The sequence below is a fragment of the Nicotiana tomentosiformis genome, chromosome 10, assembly GCF_000390325.3.
Source record: "Nicotiana tomentosiformis chromosome 10, ASM39032v3, whole genome shotgun sequence".
In the NCBI taxonomy this organism is placed as follows: Eukaryota; Viridiplantae; Streptophyta; class Magnoliopsida; order Solanales; family Solanaceae; genus Nicotiana; species Nicotiana tomentosiformis.
The window spans coordinates 67,615,655-67,621,877 of NC_090821.1; the positions used below are offsets into that span (position 1 = coordinate 67,615,655).

Genomic DNA, 6,223 nt, shown 5'->3' on the forward strand with positions numbered 1-6,223 from the left:
GGGCCCACATCTTGAAATCTGACGAAACTCACAAAGTCCGACAACCCATTCAATTACGAATTCAACCATACTAATTTCACTCAAATCCGACTCCGAATCATTGTTCAAATCTCAAAAATTTATTTTTATGAAATTTATACAATTTTTCCAAATTTCCACCTCAAAGTAATAATCACATGATGAAATCATTGATATATTCATGTATATTACCAAATTCAAGTTAGAATCACTTACCCCGATGAATTTTTTGAAAAACCCACGAAAAATCGCCACAAACCGAGCTTCCTAGATCCAAAATGTGAAATAATACCTTAAACCCTATTTATATAGTGCACCTCTGATCTCCCACTTCGCGGTCCGCGAAAATTTGAGCGCAGTTGCGCCTCATAGGTCCTGCGGTCGCGAAAAACTGGTGGCTGCACTACCAGGCTTTAGTATTTTGGCCAAAACGTTCTGTACAATAGATCAAAAGATATAGGCTTCAGAAATCGGACCAGCGAATCTGCAGAACTCCCTGGAGCGTGGCCGCTCACAGAATTGTGCAGTCCGCGAAATTCCAAGCGCGCCAACGAAATTCTGCTGCGGTCCGTACTATTATGTGCGGTCCGCGCCCCTCCTTCGCCTCAGCACCCAAAAATGTGCGGTATGTACCCCCAAAAGTGTCGGAACAATATTAGAGTGTCGAAATGCCCGGACTCACTCAAAACTCACCCCGAAACTCATTCGGAACCTTCCGGACACAAACCATATACGAATTTCAATCATAAAATATGCTACGGACCTGGTCGCGCACTCAAAATACTGAAAAGAGGTCGTCTTGACCCGATATTGACCATGGCCAAACTCCCAAATTTCTTAACTTTATTAATCTCTCAACGAATGATCCAAAAATACACCCCCAAGCCCCTCAGAACCTCAACCAAATATACCAACACGTTCCATAACATAACACGGACCTACTCGAGGCCTCAAATCACATCAAATAACATCAAAACGTCGAATCGCACCTCAAATCAAGATTTATGAACTTTGAACTTTCAAATTCTATATCTTGTGCCGAAACACATCAAATCAATCCGGAATGACTTCAAATTTTGCACACAAGTCATAAATTACATAACAAAGCCATTCAAATTTTCAGAATCGGATTCCGACCCCGATATCAAAAAGTCAACCCAGTCAAACTTCCCAAAATTTCAACTTTCGACATTTCAAGCCTAATTTCACTATAGACCTCCAAATAATTTTTCTGACACGCTCCTAAGTCCAAAATCACCATACAGATCTGTTGGAATTATCGGAATTCAAATCCGAGGTCTTTTACATATAGGTCCACATTCGGTCAACTAACTTAAATTTTCAATAATGAGACTAAGTGTCTCATTTCATTCCGAATTCCTTCCGTACTCGAACTAACTAACCCGATAAGTCATAAATAAATTGTAAGGCATAAATTGAGCAGTAAATTGAGGAACGGGGTCGTAATACTCGAAACGATAGACCGGGTCGTTACAGACTGTCATCACTCATCAATAATAAAAATAAAAATAAATAATTTATTCTTGATTTGCTAAAATGAACAAGGAAAATTTTATTTTTAATATATGAACAAGAATATTTGGGACGTCGCGCTCGGTGAGTCGGTGGAGTTCGAGAGGCTTAGATGAGGTTATGACTAGTGGCTCGCCCAGTATTAGTTGGGGGCGCTAGATGCTAGTCACACAAGCCTCTGAGTTTGGGGCGTAACATCAATATCCTTAATTATGATGAAGAAATAAATATAAGTCTTTGTTAGGTTTTGCTAAAGATAGAAATATGAATTATTAAGGAAATGCGCAAATACGATAAAAGAAAAAGTAACAAGCAAGACATAAAGAGATAATGGAAGACCTCTAGCTTTGGTTTTTTTTTTTTTTTTTTTTTTTTTGCAGTTGAAAAATGTGAGAGAAGAAAAGGACAACAAACTATAAACGTTAGAAATTGACGTAAATTGCATAAATTCTTAGAGTTTTAACTTTAATTTGGTTCAATTTAGAAGGAAAAAACAAGGTGGAAAAATGACTAAAATTAAAAACGCATGAGTTAGTAAATCACTATTTGTATTGAATCATAATAATTTCTCAAACAACTGAAATTTGATATATTCGTGGAGATTATATAAAGCCTTCACAAAAAAATCGCCACAACAAAAATAATTTTACAGAGATTGGAACAAACACCACAAATGAAAAGATCCAAAAAAAAAAAAAAAGTTGGTGACAATTCAATAGCCAAGAGGTTACAATTTGATATTCGAGATATTAACATGGCTTCCCGCGATGTTTCTGGTGCGATCTAGGTGTGTTTCTAAAGCTTGGAACAGTTTGATACGACATGATCCTTACTTTGTCAAGTTGCACAATGCTCGTTCTCAAACCCATCCTCTAGAATTTGTTTTTGTTTCTAGTTTTGAAGTAAACATTGCTCGTCTCATATATGTCAACCAATTTATAGGTTATTACATTTTAGTTTCGACCAGTGTTTATTCTGCATTGATATACATTACCTTAAGTATCTAAAGCTTAGGATTATTTTGACCTCCGGAAGAAAGGATTTGTTTCAATAAGCTGAAAATAATGCAAAATACATTATGGTTTTTGTTGGTTGTCCTTTTAAAATAGATATATATATAAAGTTAGTACTTGATATCCAATGATAGTACCAATGCTTTAATGAATTTTAACCCTCTTATCCCAAACAATTTTTTATCCCAAACAATTTTTTATCAATTACTGAGATTTCAACCCTACTCATGATCTTATTTATGCCCCTCTTTGTTCATGTGTGTTATTTCAGTAAATAAGTTAATAATAACTTTATAAACCAAGATTGCTTCTTACCCACATGAAGCACTAAGGATGAGAACATAGGCACTCTTCTCCTATGATATTATACCGTTTATCTATAGTAGAAAAAGGAGAAATGGACGAAATAAATGAAATGGTAGTTCAAAATGCTTCTAATTGTGCATAGGCTCACATGAACTAATTTTTCTGGGGCAACTCAGAATTTTCCAGAAGTAATTAACTCGGCATAAACAAACAGTACAATAAACATTAGATGCTTTACGACTTGTTTGGATGGTTGATGTATTGCATCGTATTGTTACTTTAAATACAATGTTTTAATTGTTACTTAAATTTTATTGTATCGTATCGTTTAATCCGTTGTTATGAAATAATAAAAAAGTGTCATTTTATGTAACAACCGGTTTAGTGTGATCGCGTCGTTACCTTAATTTTCCCTCTCATCTTGCCCTTCCTTATTATTAAATAATTATATTTTATCCTTTACCGTATTTTATATAATAATTCTACCTCGTACTTTATTTTTTCTTTGTAATGTTGTAAGTTTATTTTTCATATTATTGGTGTGTGATATCATGAAACAACGGAAAATAATACAATCTATCCAAACATTGTATTCACCAAAACAATACAATACGATATATTATGAAACGTTATTTAACAACCATCCAAACAAGCTATTAACAGTCTCAAGCAACTGAAATCTGGTCAACAACACTAAATATCTTGTTTTTTCCTAACACCAATTGAAAGGCCATATATTAAGGACTAGGATACAACTGCTTCTGAAACCATATAAAGATTTAGTACATCTTTATTTATAACCACAACTAAAAGGCAAACTTTATATGCCAAACCACTTTTGGTCCCACATACAATCTCATTCAATTTTATTGAGGTTATAAATGGAATTAAGTCATTAACTCAGCAACAATCAATATCAGCTGCGTGATTAAAAAATCTGCGGCATATCTGCATCAATCTACAAACGGACGAGCAGAGTACATACTTCAAATACACATTCCAATTGTCAGCAGCACCACGACATATTATAATGATATTTTATGTAATTCTGCATTACCATATTAAGAGTTTCCATTGGGAGTTAATATACTAGAAACATGAAACAGGAACTTCGATCCGTTTCTTGCCCTACAATATTAAAAGAATATGCATCTTTTTACTTTTCGAGGAGAAAGCGGAATGCAGACAGCAGAAAGAAGCTTATGGTTGGAGCATAAAAAAAAATTGAATAAGCTAGAAGTTAAGATTTTAATTAGGAATAACGTTCTTTTAGAATATAAGAATGGACGAAAAAGATAAGACTCCTAAAGAATTCAGTTCATTAACATGAATCACTGTTCTAGAGTACATGCAAGTAAGAAAAGGCTTACCCAATCAGAATCTAGATTACTGTTGCTTCCAATTGGACAGTTCAATTATCTTTGACTTCACCTGTGGCCAAGAAATAACAAATACGCATGTACTGAGGAAAGAAACAATGACAATGACAATGACCTGAACTACCAAGACAAAATGCAGGTAATATTCCATACATTTAGAAGCATTACATAAGCACCAGGGCCAGTGATAACTGAGGAAGAATTCTAACAATGAACTAGTTCTACAGAGAACAAATACCCTCCCCTCGTTACCAGAATGATCTAGAGGTCAAAAGTGTGTTGTTCAGGAAAGGAATGTACAAATCTGCTGATTTCTGAATTTTCTTTATGGTAAACTCCATAAAGAAAAAACTTTACAGCCAATGCCGCTGGCATTGAATGACTCTGTTGAGCTCTCGCCAACTGCAGTTGGAACTTCGTCTGAGGGCAAACGTCCATGTACACACATGATGAGCTTCAGAACAAGACTGACGAGTGCAGTAGATAAGTTTGTTTTCTTTATTTAAACTCAAATAAAACTTATACTGAAGTTTACTTTACTTCAAAAGGTAATTTTAGCTCTCCTTCATAAAATTTGCTAAGCCTTGCAAGTATATTTGTTGAAATTATATATTATTTGTTAATTTAATTTAATTTATGTTGAAACTTTTTCATTGCTTTTTAATTAAATATTAATTACACTACTGTATAAGCTCTCTTATTTATTTATAATTTTGGTATTGATTTAGTTTATTTTGTAACTCTTTTCTTATTGCCTTCTTTTATAACTAATAATTTGTTACTTATAAAACTAGAAAATATTTTATAATCTCAAATTTCTTAGAGTTAATAATTTTTTGATTGGTCAAATATTATTTTTTGGTTAAAGTATAACAAAATTTTAAATAAGCTAAATTTAAATTTTTTAAATTAAAATAAGCAAAAATTTGTTAGAACTAAATAAAATAAGCAAATATTTGTTAAATTAAATAAGCTTATATTAGTTATAGTTGTTTTCGATTGAATCCGGTTGCATAAAATCCTGAATCCGCCACTGATGATTAGCATAGCTCGTAGTCTGTCAGAGTAACGAGACACCTCAAATCTGTACATGTAATTCCCTACAATTACACAATTATATTCAACCAAGGGGCTTTTAATATATTATCCATGAGCCGTCAAAGTAGGACAGTCCTTGTATTGTATTGCACTATAGAATGACAATTACAAGTTGATCAGTTCAAATATTAGTATTCTAATCTCATTTCTTCCACCTAAGTTGGAGATAAATTGTCACGACCCAAACTCTCTCTATATAACGTTGTGACGGCACCTAGTTTCTACGACTAGGTAAGTCTAACAAATTGCGAAAAATAACAAAACAAAAGCAAAACTTGGCAACTAACATCAGTGGATAACTGAGTAACTAGTAACAATGTCGCTCGGCATGTACAATAACCAATATTCTATAAATACACAGTCTTCCCAAAACCCGAAACATCATAAGTCACAAGCTACAGAAGAAAATTAGAATCTCTATACACCAGAGTCTAATAAAAGAAATACGGAAAGTAGATGACATAGGAGAGAAAAGAGGGGGCCTCCGAGGTCTGCGGACACGATAGATATACCTTGAAATCTCCGTACAACAGCAAGCACTCTCATCTAGTAGCGGGGCTGATAAGAAGTACCTTGATCTGTATACAAAACATGTGCAGAATAATAGCATGAGTACACCACAATGGTACCCAGTAAGTGCCAAGCCTAACCTCGGTAGAGTAGTGACGAGGTCAGATCCGGGCCCTACTGGATATAATAATAAGGCAGATGCTATAAATAAAAAATAAAGTAAAATGGAGAAGATAACAACAAATATTCACAAGGCAATAACAACACCGCACAATGATATAACAACATGGGCGCTCCCGAGATACCGTTTCGTTGTCCCCAAAGTAAATATACAGGGAGAACTCTCGAGGTACTGCCTCGTAGTCT

General features: G+C 34.2%; 1 long non-coding RNA gene across 1 annotated transcript; it reads right to left on the reverse strand.

Moving 5' to 3' along the window:
* Nucleotides 1–3,437: 3,437 nt before the first annotated feature.
* Nucleotides 3,438–4,674, reverse strand: LOC138900489 (uncharacterized). Its single transcript, XR_011411541.1, has 2 exons — nt 4,241–4,674; nt 3,438–3,998 (listed from the first exon to the last, which is right to left on the reverse strand). It is a non-coding gene; the product is annotated as an uncharacterized lncRNA (long non-coding RNA).
* Nucleotides 4,675–6,223: the final 1,549 nt, after the last annotated feature.